The sequence below is a fragment of the Berghia stephanieae genome, chromosome 3 (assembly GCF_034508935.2).
Source record: "Berghia stephanieae isolate SIO BIC M18660-M18661 chromosome 3, UCSD_Bste_1.3, whole genome shotgun sequence".
In the NCBI taxonomy this organism is placed as follows: Eukaryota; Metazoa; Mollusca; class Gastropoda; order Nudibranchia; family Aeolidiidae; genus Berghia; species Berghia stephanieae.
In genome coordinates this window covers 58,331,061-58,346,481 of record NC_088362.1, presented here as the reverse complement: position 1 = coordinate 58,346,481, position 15,421 = coordinate 58,331,061, and positions in this window count along the sequence as shown.

Here is a 15,421-nt window from a genome sequence, read left to right as displayed (position 1 = left end):
CTGATCATGTTTTGACTTTTATACATTCTGATTACATGACACGTGAAAAAGTTCTAGCCAGCATGAATAGTAACAAAGTACAGAATTTCTTTGTTTTGAACCAAGCTGCTGGTTGCTAGACGGACGTGACATCAGACTATTGAATCCTATTCATCCCGGCAGAATACCATTTTGAGACGACGAGTCACAAAAGTAGCAAGAAACTTTATAAAGATTCAGCCAAAAATGTGAAAATGGAATAGGCTTCGGATGGGAACGGTACAGACACCGGCTGTTCGGGTAAAAAACCCTTCGTCAGCACAACAATATAAACAAAAGAACGTAAAAAAAAATAAATGAAATAAAATGGAGTCTGAATTGTGGCGTATGTAGGCCCTACTCTTGTTTCATTCAGAAAAGTGAGCGGAGCAGGCACCTATGCTGGAAACAACAAGACATGAAGTGAGTAGAAAAGCGCCAGAAGACAATAGAGAATAAAAAACATTTTTTTTTCGCGGCGGTGGTGGGGTTTGAACCGGCGACCTCACTGGTACGACAACTCCGCCTGGCAGGTGAGAGCGTGGCTCTACCGTGTGAGCTATCCACGAACACAAAATATTCGTTTCAAACCCAAAGTCATTTCTAGATCCCTCTCTCACCCACTTCTTGAGATCGCCGATTCGTTCACCACCATCGCGAAGTAATTTTGACCAGCAGTCAAGCCCAATAGCCAATATTCTCATCACAAACATATAACATAGAAACGACTGAGACACTGAGCATGCCCCGGTGCATGGGGTGAATTTTTTTTAATTCAGAAAAGTGAGCGGAGCAGGCACCTATGCTGGCAACAACAAGACATGAAGTGAGTAGAAAAGCGCCAGAAGACAATAGAGAATAAAAATTTATTTTTTTTCCGCGGCGGTGGTGGGGTTTGAACCTGCGACCTCACTGGTACGACAACTCCGCCTGGCAGGTGAGAGCGTGGCTCTACCGTGTGAGCTATCCACGAACACAAAATATTCGTTTCAAACCCAAAGTCATTTCTAGATCCCTCTCTCACCCACTTCTTGAGATCGCCGATTCGTTCACCACCATCGCGAAGTAATTTTGACCAGCAGTCAAGCCCAATAGCCAATATTCTCATCACAAACATATAACATAGAAACGACTGAGACACTGAGCATGCCCCGGTGCATGGGGTGAATTTTTTTTAATTCAGAAAAGTGAGCGGAGCAGGCACCTATGCTGGCAACAACAAGACATGAAGTGAGTAGAAAAGCGCCAGAAGACAATAGAGAATAAAATTTTTTAGGTGCCTGCTCCGCTCACTTTGAGCACGTTTAGTGGATTTTGCACTACATAAAAGCTCAAGTTTGTTTGTTTGTTTTGCTGTTTATTTATTTATTTGTTTATTTTTTTTGTGTGTATTTTTTTAATCACTTATACCGCGCCTATTCCATATACAAACAGTCATAGGCGCGTAATTCTATTTGTAACGGTAGAGGATAATAAATAAAATTTCTTACATTGCGAAAGACTCCCAGTTCGTAAACAGGATTTCTAATAGGTTTATGTCCAGATCCAATTTTCGGGGTCCTATTTATTCCGATATGATACAGTCTTTTTTGCTTTTTTTCTGGCTCTGTTTCATACACACTTTTTCAGATCATTATCTAACACCAGCGCCCGTTCCCACATTTCTCAAAGTGATATAAATTTTTTGACATTAGCGCTAAATATAACTCTAATACATTTGACACCTAATTTATAGATAGTATGAGTGTTGACGTCACTCAGGTTTTTGTCATTGCTTCTTGCCACCCGCGTTTATGAGTAATTCTCAATGAACTGTAACAACCAGACTATAAACGTTCACGGTTACACACAGTGTTGTGTGTTGGTCCGTTATACTTCCGGATGGCAATGTTGTGAGCTTCTTAGCCACAAGTCGTGCACACATAAGATAGACGAGTGGCATACGACTAAACCACATATTTTGTCTAGCTCTATATTAATCAAACAATTTCAGACCCTTATCTTGCATCAAGTGCCTGCACCCAAAATTTCCACTTGTTGCTATGTGGTCTACGACATTCGAGGTTACACAAAAAGTCGTTTGCGTTAGTACGCAATATCCCGCTGGTGGATGTCATGAGTATTTTATCTAAACGCATAACATCTATTCATTGGTTGTTCCTCGTTTTACTTACATAAACTGGCTAATAAACACTTCCTTCCAAAGTTATTAATTTGATTTCCCATCCCGAGAATGAAACCGTTAATCAGGGAGATAATGGTTATTTAGCTTTGCGGGTGATGATTATATAGCGAAGAAAACGACGCTGATCATAATTCTCACGGTGATAAATCCAAATCCTCTCCCCCCCCCCTCCCCACACACACACACACACACACACACACACACACACACAAGGTTATAGCTCTGAGAAACCTATTCGAGATTAATATATTGTCAGATTAATGGTAATTGTGACTTGCTAATGATAATATTGCAATACATAGTGATTTGTTATTTCAGTTGATAGTAAATAACAATGTTACTGCTACTACTACTACTACTACTACTACTACTACTACTACTACTACTACTACTACTACTACTACTACTACTACTACTATTACTACTTCTACTACTGCTACTACTACTACTAGTACTACTACTACTACTAATAATAATAATAATGATGATAATAATAATAATAATAATAATAATAATAATAATAATAATAATAATAATAATAATAATAATAATAATATACGCTTATACAGTGCTCATTCTCGTGTAAAACACAAGCTCTGGGCACTTTACGATATAAACTATCAATTTTGAAAAAAAAAAATAATGCAATGAATTCATAGCCAAATCAAGGGTTCATAGCGTAAATAAAAGCAAATACAGGAAGATGTGTCTTGAGATTCTTTTTAAAGGTAGGTAAAGACTTGCACTCCCTCAGACCACGTGGTAGTTCATTCCAAATCTTGGGGCCGAAACAAGCAAACGTGATCTGTGAGATAGACCGGTGCTATACCAGTCTAACGCTTATAAATAAGACACGCTGTTTTGTGATATGTGCGCTTTTCAATGGGCAACCACTACAATTAGTGAATAAAATTGACTCATGCTGTGTCCTTGAGGGGATCCAATTGAGGTTGATATTGTTGTTAATTCTCTGCCGGATTAGGATTGTAATGTAGTATTTGATAATAGGTATCTAATGAGCTTCACGTGATCTTTGTCCAAGCATGAGTCAAGGATTGTTTACAAATTTGTTCTATATATAGTGTCGAACGCTGAACTCATATCTATTCCAAGTATGGTAAATTATTCCTTATATTTCAGCCATCGATTTCAGCCCTTTCTATGTCCGCAGTGCTTCTATCTAAGCCTGCTTTATATGGTGAAAGACATTCTCTACCTTTTCTTTAATTCTGTTGAGCGTGATTGTGCTTAAAACTTTTCTTAAGGTGGATAATAAAACGATTGGTCGCAATTTTTCTAAAGGGCCTCTCTTTATATTTGGTGTATTTAGAAGAATGAGTTTTCCATTTCCAAGATTGAGAACTTGTTTTGTCTTAAATCATCTATTATTAACATATATCGGCCAGTATTTGCATGCCTGGTCATCAAGACATTTTAGTTTTACTGCTCTAACACCATCTAAACCTGCAATCAGTTGTTTTTAAGCTTTTGTGTGGCTTCACTTATTTCTCGAGGCGGTATAGGCCTTTCAAGCAACTCCAAAATTTATGGAATAGAAATAACATAATCGGCGAGAATAAACGAATACAGATTTACGAGGAACTTATTAATCCGATATTGACATATAATTGTGGAACCTGGGGCCTCACAAAAAAAAGAAGTTGGAAATTCTTGATTCATACCATCGCAAACACTAGCGTGGCTAAAGACAATTACAAAAACTGATCTCCATGAAAGAATCAGGGTCCAACGCCTGAGTACAATAATAAAAGAACAGCGATGGAGGCTGTTTGGTCACAGGTTTCGTCGAGAAGATATAATAATATTAATAATAATAATAATAATAATAATAATAATAAGAAGAAGAAGAAGAAGAAGAAGAAGAATAAGAATAATAATAATGATAATAATCATAATCATAATCATAATAATAATAATAATAGTAATAATAATAATAATAATAATAATAATAATAATAATAATAATAATAATAATAATAATAATAATAATAATAATAATAATAATAATAATAATAATAACTTCTATAACGCCACTTTCCACCAAGAAGCGCTTATACATATTATGTACATGCAATCATATTATATTATATCATTCAATAAAATCAATAAAATCACTCACAGAAAACTGAAAGGAAGTACATACTCTGTCTTCAACGAGGTTTTAAAGGACAGAGAATTACGGTGTCTTGTGTCGGCCGAAAGAGCGTTCCACAAAGAAGGACGCGAGGAACTTTTAAAAAATGCACTAGACAAGTATTTAAAAGTATTCGTCGTTATTAAGGTTTTTTCCAGCGACAGCTACAAAATACATTAATATATATAGTATGCGTTTGGCTAATAAGCTCACAACATTGACATCCGGAAGTAGAACGGACCAACACACAAAACTGTATGTAACCATGAGCGTTTATAGTCTTGCTAATACAATTTAGTGAGCATTACTCATAAACGCGGATGGCAAAAAAAAAAAAAAACAATAACAAAGACACAATTGACGTCATCTTCGTTCTATCTATAGTGAGAAACCATGGGTACAATGCTCGAGTGCTGAATGACACTCGACCTTTGATATCGACGTTCTTGGTTCGAGTTTTAGCTTCTTTACCTACGTTTTCACACATACTCAGGTGTACAAAAATAATTGAGCTTTTGTTGAGCTTTTATATAGAGCAATATCCACCTAACCTGCTCAAAGATCTTTCCAGGGGGTCCCTGGCCAACAGCAACATTTAACATATAGGACGGGACATGACGCCTGTTAGGCGATATTACAATTATTTATTTCGGAGAGACAACGCTGTTAACGGCAAGGTAATCATTTTACACCTGAGTACGGTGAGAGGTGGGTGAGTAAACAGCCTTCTCCAAGGACTCAACTATGCGCCGAGCGAGGCTCGAACCCAGGATCTTCTGATCCGAAAGCGAGTGTCATACCACTAGACGACTTACCCGCACAAAACATACGAGGTCTTTAACATCTTTGTCTATATCGCAAATAGAATTGTAATAACACCTTGTATGTGTCAGGTTTCGTCCTAAAGTCTAGATATTGTTGTTGTTGGAACCCCCTGTAAAGCGCCTTGAACTCGTATAATTCTGACATTTTCTGAAAATATACTTATTTATATTTTTGGTCAGAAAATTCGTTTTTCAAATATCGATCGATTTAAAGGATTTTCCATTTTGGCAAAAAAACCCTCTCAAACCTGGGACTTCGTAAGGCGAGTGAAGTCCCATGTTTAAGAGTTTTTACCGAGAAGAGAGTCATTTTTCGAAGTCCCAGGATTGAGTGTATTTGCCAAAATACGGGTCGTTTTAATCGATTGATATTTGAGGGGCGGATTTTCTGGCCAAATTTTAAATACAGTTAGGTTTTTTTTTCATAGTACGTCAAAGTTAATATTGTTCGATCTAAAAACTCAGGTTTTGAATGAGGATATTTCCTTCTCTGTTGTGTTGTCTTTCATCTTTGTTTACTCTATTGTTGCTTCCTATAATCATTTCCCGTTCATTTTTCGTTGGTGTTGTTTACATAGTAGCGAATGCAACAAATTAAATAAACAAATAGCGTAGATCCAGTACTGCTGTACTCTAGAGAAAAAACACACATTAAAAATTTTGGACAGAAAACTAGTCCTTCAAATATCGATAGATTTAAATGACTCTCGTCTTGGTAAAAACTCTCAAACCCGGGACCTCGGCGAAGTGAGAGATTTTGCCAAATTGAGAGTCATTTAAATCAATCGATATTTGAAGGACGAGTTCTCTGGCCAAATTTTTAAATATCTGTTATTTCCCAGAGTACGGCATAGTAGTAACAAGATATCAAGTGAGTAGAAAAGTGCCAGAAGACAATAGAGAATAAAAAATTTTCGCGGCGGTGGTGGGGTTTGAACGCGACCTTATTGGTACGACAACTCCGCCTGGCAGGTGAGAGCGTGGCTCTACCGTGTGAGCTATCCACGAACACAAAAATATTCGTTTCAAACCCAAGTCATTTCTAGATCCCTCTCTCACCCACTTCTTGAGACCGCCGATTCGTTCGCACACCACCATCGCGAAGTAATTTTGACCAGCAGTTAAGCTTAATAGCCAATATTCTCAACACAAACATATAACATAGAAACGATTGAGACATTGAGTATGCTCCGGTGTATGGGGTGAATTTTTAATTCAGAAAAGTGAGTGGAGCAGGCACTTATGTTGGTAACAACAAGATATGAAGTGAGTAGAAAAGTGCCAGAAGACAATAGAGAATAAAAAATTTTCGCGGCGGTGGTGGGGTTTGAACCTGCGACCTTATTGGTACGACAACTCCGCCTGGCAGGTGAGAGCGTGGCTCTACCGTGTGAGCTATCCACGAACACAAAAATATTCGTTTCAAACCCAAGTCATTTCTAGATCCCTCTCTCACCCACTTCTTGAGACCGCCGATTCGTTCGCACACCACCATCGCGAAGTAATTTTGACCAGCAGTTAAGCTTAATAGCCAATATTCTCAACACAAACATATAACATAGAAACGATTGAGACATTGAGTATGCTCCGGTGTATGGGGTGAATTTTTAATTCAGAAAAGTGAGTGGAGCAGGCACTTAAGTTGGTAACAACAAGATATGAAGTGAGTAGAAAAGTGCCAGAAGACAATAGAGAATAAAAAATGTTCGCGGCGGTGGTGGGGTTTGAACCTGCGACCTTATTGGTACGACAACTCCGCCTGGCAGATGAGAGCGTGGCTCTACCGTGTGAGCTATCCACGAACACAAAAATATTCGTTTCAAACCCAAGTCATTTCTAGATCCCTCTCTCACCCACTTCTTGAGACCGCCGATTCGTTCGCACACCACCATCGCGAAGTAATTTTGACCAGCAGTTAAGCTTAATAGCCAATATTCTCAACACAAACATAGTAGTAGTGCCACCAAGAGAGACGACTCCTCGCGTGATGTAGGTATGTTGTTTTTCCCCCTCTCGCACTACTCACAAATTACTCACTCATCAGCCATCGAGCGATGGAATCTCGCGACATCCCTAGCTCTGTTCATTCACCTCTCTCGCCTTCCTTCCTTTCCCCCACTCACTCACTGTATGTTGTCACTCACTCACTCACTCACTCACTCACTTACCCACCACGCGAGCTTACTAAGATTCCATCTGACGGCAGAACAGGCGCGTGAGTTAGTGTTATATCAACAAAAACAATGCACGTGCTCTATTATTGTCGGAGTGTATTGGATGGAAGTAAAACCATCGGTCACTATAGAAAGGACAGGTGACATTAGCCTATATCAATAGTGATATACTATAATATTATATACATCTTGTTGATAAACTGAAGCCCTGGTGATATTATAACAATCGTGGAATTATAAAGGGTATAGATAGTATGCAGATGACGCCACTCAGGCCTTTGTTATTGTTTTTGCCATCCGCATTTGTGAGTTGTTCTCACTAAACTGTATTAACAAGACTATAAAAGTTCATGGTTACACAGAGTTTGTGTGTTGGTCCGTTATACTTCCGGATGGCAATGTTGTGAACTCCTTGGCCAAGCGCATTCTATCTATTGTGGTTGATTGTGAGTACAGCTAATCGCAAAACCAGGATCTGCCGATAAAGGATTAACAACAGGCAAGGAATTTATTAGTATAATAATAATATTAATAATAAAAATATTATATAGATCTGAGAAAAGTGTATGAAACAGTGACAGACAAAACAAGAAAGAAAAATACCAGAAATAACAAAACATTCCAATCTTTCTTATCTTATATTTTTTCTTTCTTGCTTTGTCCGAAACTGTTTCATATACAATTTTTTTTTTCAGATCTATATCTTACACCAGTGCCTGCTCCCCAATTATGTGTCTCTAATAATAATAATGATGATAATAATAACAATAATGATGATGATAATAATAATGATAATAATAATAATAATAATAATAATAATAATAATAATAATAATAATAATAATAATAATAATAATAATAATAATAATAATAATAATAATAATAACAATAATAACAATAATAATAATAATAATAATAATAATAATAATAATAATAACAATAATAATAATAATAATAATAATAATAATAATAATAATAATAATAATAATAAATATAGCAAATGCGGTAATTAAATTCAATCATATAAGACATATTATTACAGCGGCCCCCTTTAATAATCTTAGCACTCAGTTTCAATCAACCCGATTACAATTATAAGATAATCTTTACTATTTCAAGATATTACAATGCTATTAGATATATTCTTTAAATATCTCTACAGATAATTAAAATCTAGAATCACAGCTGCCGACTTGAAATGTTACAAATTCGTAGTTTACAAGGGAAAAAAAAAAAAAGAAAAAGTCACTATAAATCAATAATTTGTCCTCACCGTGATCCAAAAAAAAAAAATGCTCCAAAGTCCTGAATATAGAATCTAAGGAACTAAACATTCATTTTCAATAATATTTAGTGAGCCAAAGAGACCTATGCCGCCCTGTGGCTGGAGCCAAAAAATCGTAATTCTACGAATTTATCGTAGTACTAGGCAGGTCTGCTAGAATAGTCTTGAAATAAATAACAATGTGAAATTGAATGTAAGCTGCAATTTAATTACAAAAACAGATCAAATAAACGTTTCGGGTTTCCCCTTTATCAACAAAACCCGAAACGTTCATTCAATTTCAAATTAATATTTATTTCTTCGAGCTTCGAGCATCACCATTTATATTAGCATAGTCTTGAAATACAAAAATGCTTACAAATGACCCAAACTCAGACAGGGTGTAAGTCGTGATAATATCGTCATCTGAGAGCTAGAGGAGGTGGTCTAGTGGTACGACACTTGCCTTCGGATCGGAATGTCCTGGGTTCGAGTTTACCTCTCAGGGACGCGTTGTTGAGTCCTTTGAAAACGCACTTTACTCACATTCTCTCTCTCTCTACTCAGGTTTTTTAATAATCCAAGTTTTCGGAAATATGCATCCGAATATTATTTTTTTCTGATTTTCATAATAAAGATGTTAGTCTTAACCAAGGAAACAGAAATTGGTAAATATATGTTAATTTGTAAAAAAAAAAAAACCCCAAAAAACTACAGAAAACAAACATGAGCAATATTCACTATACGTGCTCAAAGTACTTTAAAAAGGGTCCCTGACCAATAGCAACACGTAACATGTAGAACGAGACATGACGCCTGTGAGACGATATTACAATTTTTTTCGGCCAGGTACTCATTTTACGCATGAGGACGATGAGAGAATGTGAGTAAAGAGCTTATTACAAGGATTCAACAATGCGCCGAGCGAGGCTCGAAGCCAGGACCTTCCGATTCGAAAGCGAGTGGCATACCACAAGGCCACGTAGAGCATTTGTAATGTGTTATAATTAACTTTTATAGCGCGCAAATCCGCAAAGAGCTCTAAGGCGCTACACATAGACAAAGGCAACAGGTAACACAAAACGCAAATACTATTACTACTCAAAATAGTAGTTAATAGCTAGTAATAGACATTAAAAAGTAATAAACAAAAATGAACATAACAGCTTTAAAAAAATAACAAAACACCCAACACGGAACGTTTCGGTTTCAAAACCCTTCTTCAGCCAACAACAAATAGAAAAAAAATAAAGACATAAATGCATTACTAAATTCCAGTTCGACGACAGAGATCATTTCTAGGTCCTTTCTGTTGTAGAAAAATTCTAGGAAGAAGTAGTAATAAACACTATGAAAAAAAGAGTCGTGGTTAAAGTCGATCTACATTTACATTTTTTTTTTTGGGGGGGGGGGAGGGGTTGGGAAGAGTCACTTCCGACGAGTTGGACCGGTATCTATCCCAGTTTCTTGTATCATTAAACTGACCGTAGTATTACTACCCTCTGGACAGGACGATGGTATATCGGAATACAATAAAGATCTCAAAAAAGTGCGAAGCAGATAGTAAAAAATACAAGGAAGAAAAAAAAAGCATCTCAAAAAATCAGACTGCCAGACTGGGGATTGATGAGTTTTAATCCTCTTGAATACCGTCGGCAATGTAACTTTAGTTCGTTTCATTGCAAAATAAGAACAAAACATAAACAAACAAAAACACGAAAAAAAAACAAACAAAACAAAACAACAACAACAACAACAAGCCAAAATTTTGATTAAACAAACTCTAGAAGTCATCAGAAACGGCTCAACCAAAACACGAGCCAGTGCGTTTTTCCATAAAAGTTGTCACTTTCATCTCCTCATTCAAGGCTGAATGGTCATGATGAAGTGGGAGAAGGGGGTTAGGAGTGAAGTTAGAAAAAATAACTCTACTCCATCGGAAATTGAGATCAATATTATTAGTGTTTGTGAGGTTAGGGCAATCAGTGGGGGGAAAACAACAACACATTTATACAAGAGCAATTTCCAATGAACGTGCTCAAAGCGCTTTACAATGGGTTAATGGTCAACAGCAACGCTTAACATATACGTAGGACAAAACATGACGTCATTTAGGCGATATTACCATTTTTATTTTGATAGAGACAACGCTGTTAACGGTTCTTAGTCGGAAGTTAGAACTTGCAGCTTTATACAAAAAGTCTAAAGACTGTTGAAAGCCCAGTCTGGCTCTAAAGGTTCAAAGTAAATGTCAAAATTGTGCAGCCCAAAGTGAAAGTTGTGATCAGAAACATTTCATTTTATACACTATTATTGTAAACCGCTCCCACAATTCCTTCAAACCACTCCTCCTCCGGATTTTGACCTCCCACATGAATATTCAAATTAAAAACAAGAATTTTTCCGAATATTAATATCAAATTCCGCCTTTTATCTTTAATGACATAAAAGTACTTTGATAAACCATATCTAAGTACAATTTGATAAACCATATCAAATTACGATTTGATAAAACTTGAGCTTTTTATATAGCGCAATATCCACTAAATGTGCTCACAGCGCTTTACAGAGGGTCCCTGACCAATAGCAACACGTAACACGTAAAACGAGACATGACACCTGATAGGCGATATTACAATTTTTTTCCGACAGAGACAACGCTGTTAACGGACAGGTACTCATTTTACACCTGTGTACGGTGAGAGAATGTGAGTAAAGAGCCCTTTCCAAAGACTCAACAATGCGCCGAGCGAGGCTCGAACCAAGGACCTTCTGATCCGAAAGCGAGTGTCATACCACAAGACCACATAGATGCATGACTATATAATATAATATATCTAATTACCATTTGATAAACCATATCTAATTACCATGATTTTATTAAAATGCCTGCGTAATCTTCTTTCGTGCTACATAAGCTTTCTCTCTTATAAATCATATCGAGCTTCATATCTGAACAGCTTTGAAATCGACAGCGCCATAAGCTTTATAGAAGCGGTGTTAAATTCTCTCGTGCGGCCATAATGTAGTCTTGTGGTATTACATCTCGCTTTCGGATCCGAAGTTTCAGGGTTTGAATCCCGCTCTGAGCCGGGCATTGTTGAGTCCTAGTGAAAGCCTCTTTTCTTATAATATTATTCTCTCAACGTAACATGAGTACATGACCGTTAACATCGTTGTCTCTGTCCGAAAAAAATTGTAATATCGCCTTACAGGCGTCATGTCACATCCCACATTTAAGTGTTGCTGTTGACAAGGGATCCCTAGTAAAACGCTTTGAGCACAATGTGTGGATATTGCACTATATATAAGTGTTTTTTGTTTCTATTTTTTAAAGGCTTTTTTTCTTATTTTCTCTCATCGTACGCACGTGTAAAATGAGTATATGGTCGATAGCATTGCTGTCTCTTTCCAAAAAAAAAAAACAAAACAAAGGAATATATTTTAATATCGGTTACAGGCTTCATGTCTCGTCCTAAATAATAAATGTGGTACTTGGCTTTTGGACCCCATGTAAAGCTTTTTGATCACGTTTAAGTGATATTGCGTTTTTAAAATGTATGGGGTTGTAATAGCAAACACAGCATTAATCCCCTTCCTCTCCCCACGAGAAAAACAAAATCTCGAACATTAACCATAAATTACATTATTATGATAAATGTCGATGTGAAAGACATTCGATCTCGCAGGAAAATGATTGAATTTTGTCAATCCGGCAATCAATGTCAATACCATGATTAATATTTTGATTTGCATCAACATGAATTATTAAATGTGCATGCCTAATGACCCAATTTGTTATGTAATTTGTTGTTGTTGTCTTCGACATTCTTTCAAAAGGTTTTAAAAAAAAATAAATTGAGCTTTTATCTAGAGCAATATCCACTAAACGTGCACAAAGCGCAACAACAACATTTAAAAATGTAGGACGATATATGACGCCTGTTATGCGATAATACAATTTTTTCGGATTGAAACAACGCTGTTAACGGCCAGGTACCCATTTTACACCTGAGTACTCCAAGGACTCAATTATGCGCCGAGCGAGCAAAGCTCGAACCCAGGACCTTCCGATCCGAAAGCGAGTGTCATACCACTAGACCTCATAGCTGCACCCAAGGCAACTCATTAGCCATGACAATAATGTTATATCAAGACAGTGACGCGTTAGGTTATCAAAGGTTCTAAAAATTCGGTTAAAGAGGTTAGTCTAATTTGCAATTCTAATCCGATAATTTATAATTTATTTGTAAATTTAGATGTGAAAGAAATCCAATTCGTTAAATCGTTTCAACATCGCAATTGATAACAAACGTTACAAATAACAAACGTTACAAATAACAAACGTTACAAATAACAAACGTTACAAATAACAAACGTTACAAATAACAAACGTTACAAATAACAAACGTTACAAATAACAAACGTTACAAATAACAAACGTTACAAATAACAAACGTTACAAATAACAAACGTTGCAATCAAATTCCGATAGGGTCGACTGATTTTTGGGATGTTTTTTTTTTCTTTTCTTGTATTTTCTCTCTTGCCTTGTCTGGCACCTTTCATACACACTTGTTCAGTTCTTTACTATAATCTGATAAATTATAATGTGATAAATTTTGACGTGAAAGAAATCCAATCTCGCAGGAAAACTTTAAATCGTTTCAATCTCTCAATTGATAACGAAAGTTACAATCAATTTCATTACCATGACTAATAGTTTATAATAATAATAATAATAATAATAATAATAATAATAATAATAATAATAATAATAATAATATAATAATAATAATAAATAATAATAATAATAATGAAAATAATAATAAAAATTTATAATAATAATAATAATAATAATAATAATAATAATAATAATAATAATAATAATAATAATAATGATATAGATGATGATGATGATGATGATGATGATGATGATGATAATAATAATAATAATGATAATAATATAGCGCCTTACCCCCAATCTCAACAAGCTCAAGCTCGTGCAGTGATTGGGCACACGTCCGGAATTCCAAACAGCAAGAGCGTCAGGATCGTATATTATTGTATCGACATTCTTTCACATCAAACTTGATCACATAATAATCTATCACATTATAATACAGAAAAATAAGAGGAGCAGGCACTTATGTTGATAATAAGAGGGGACACTCTCTCGCGTATAATAATATTAGGAGTCCTTCAAGGAGAATATATTCAACTTCTTTTGCTGTAAACGCGGCTAAGCGATACGGCCTTTGCTTCTTACCCAGAAGGTACCGAGTTCGACTACCCACCTCGTTGTATTGTATGGCCTTGAGCAAGTCAGCTCGCCCTAGCTCACTTTGCAGCGATGCACTACGGCTGACGTCTGGGATATTCCAGTCTACCCATGGAATAGACCCTGAAGACAAATTTCCCCTTGGGGATGAATAAAGGGAATCTTATCTTACCTTATCTTGCTTAAAGTTCTTTTTTTTTATCCTATTAATTCTATACTCCCGTTTTGGGTTCATTTAATCCAGAAATGGGGGGGGGGGGGTCCCGATAGCTCAGTTGGTAGAGCACTCGCTACACACGCAAAGGGACCGCGATCGAACCTGGGTACAGTCGAGTTTGTTTGTTTTTTACCAATCCCCCCCCCCTCCTCTCCCTGTCCACCCATCAGTGTTTGCGTAGCTGGGTCTGTTTGATCTGGCGGAAAGTTCAGCGATAGACCAGCGTCCTATCCAAAGGGTAGCCAGCAATTGCATATTGTCCGTTTTACGCTATAGAAACTGGGTTAAACTCCGGCTCTATGGGCCTATACCTGGCTCTTTTAATCCGTTCTTGATAAACCGTTTTGAGAAGTCGGGTAACGAATAATTTGAGGCAGGCAATACGATTCAATAGTCTGATGTCACGCCTCCCGGAAACGGCGGCCATCTTGGTTCTAAACAAAGAAAATCATTACTTTTTATTTTTCATGCTGGCTAGAAATTTTCATATGCCTTGTGATCAGAATGTGTAAAAGTCGAAACATGATCAAATGTATGTGTTTTTTTTCTTCCTCTGGATACTCTTTATGCTCGCCGGAGTAATATTTCATACGGGCGTCCGCCATTGTTCCGATAGTTTAGAGCCAGTGTTACTTAGTTACCATGCGTCATTAGGAAGGAAGTGACGTTACGACTGTTGAAGAGTATTGGCTGGGCCGATGGCGGTGACATCAAATGTTGGAGAGGTGAGACCCAAATAGAGATAATTTGATATTGGTTACTGCGAGAGACTGTCATCTGAATAATAAAGGAAACGACGCTTAAAAGAGTTGGCGATCGGCTATGTTGCCGTACTATGGGAAAACACATATTTAAAATTTTTTCCAGAAAACTCGTCCTTCAAATAAATATCGATCGATTTAAATGACTCTCATCTTGGCAAAAACTCTCAAACCCGGGACTTCGACTTCTTTCATGCTTCTTTCACATTTTCTCTCCACATCTCCCTGTCCCTTCCTGTTTCGGTGAGTTATTGCCGTGTTTGTCAATCCAGTGAAGTCATTGATTTCCTTCAATAGTCTCATTCTTTTTTTGTTGTCCCCTGCTCTTTTTCCCCGTTGTTCTTTCCGCTAGTTGAAAGTTGAAAGAAAATCATTTTTGTCTTCTTCTTTTTACTAGATATGTGTCTGAAGAAGCTTTGATGGCGTTCTAAAAAAAGTTTGAAAAAATAACGATAAGTGTTGATTAGGAGCTTCAATTTATTAGACGAAGACAGATATTGCGGACGTTTCAGGTTTCCCCTTTATCAACAAAACATGATGAATA